This window comes from Nicotiana tabacum, chromosome 1 (assembly GCF_000715075.1).
Source record: "Nicotiana tabacum cultivar K326 chromosome 1, ASM71507v2, whole genome shotgun sequence".
NCBI lineage: Eukaryota > Viridiplantae > Streptophyta > Magnoliopsida > Solanales > Solanaceae > Nicotiana > Nicotiana tabacum.
Genome location: NC_134080.1, coordinates 215,168,368 through 215,169,132, shown reverse-complemented (window position 1 = coordinate 215,169,132; position 765 = coordinate 215,168,368). Strand labels below are relative to the sequence as shown.

The window sequence follows — 765 nt, the reverse complement described above, 5'->3', positions numbered from 1 at the left end:
GGATTGCTCCATTGAAATCCAGGATGTTTATGTGCCATTGGACTTCCAAAAGGGTAAGATTTGTTGCCGATAACATTGACTTGTTCATCATTTTGGTGGATTGCTTGGTATTCATGGTTTAGATGATTTCCTCCACACATGTCGCAAACTTCAGGCTGTCTTGGTTGTTGTGTATTCACCTGAAAAATTCAAACTTTTGTACCAAAGAAACAATCTGTTGTGTTAGTATGTTTAAAGCATCTGCCTGATTTACTGTAGCAGTCTTCTTGATGATTATACGCTCAGATGACCATTGGATGGCATTCTCAAAAATTTTATTCAACAATTACAATGCTTCTTCTGTGGTTTTTCCCATTACTGAATCTCCTGCAGCTGCATCTGTCACATTTCTGGACGAGGGTTTTAACCCGCGATAAAAAATATACAATTGCATATGTTCAGGAATATTATGGTGTGGACATTTTCTTAACATTGCTTTTAACCTTTCTCAAGCTTGATAAAATGACTCTGTGTCAGTCTGCAAGAAATTAGATATGTCTTGTCTTAACTTTGTGGTTTTAGCAGGGGAAAAGTATTTATTTAAAAATAAATTGAGTCATTGGTCCCATGTGGTAATTGATCCTTAAGGCAAACTTCGCAATCAAGTCTTAGCATCTCCTTTTAAAGAAAAAGGAAATACACTTAACTTAATTGCTTTAAGGGATACTCCATTATACTTAGCAGTTTCAACTAGTCCTAGAAAATCAATTAGATGACAATGTGGAT

At 35.6% G+C, this 765-nt stretch overlaps 1 non-coding gene across 1 annotated transcript; it reads left to right on the top strand.

The window, feature by feature from the left end:
* Positions 1-443: 443 nt before the first annotated feature.
* Positions 444-550, top strand: LOC142165112 (small nucleolar RNA R71). Its single transcript, XR_012696091.1, has one exon. It is a non-coding gene; the product is annotated as a small nucleolar RNA R71 (small nucleolar RNA).
* Positions 551-765: the final 215 nt, after the last annotated feature.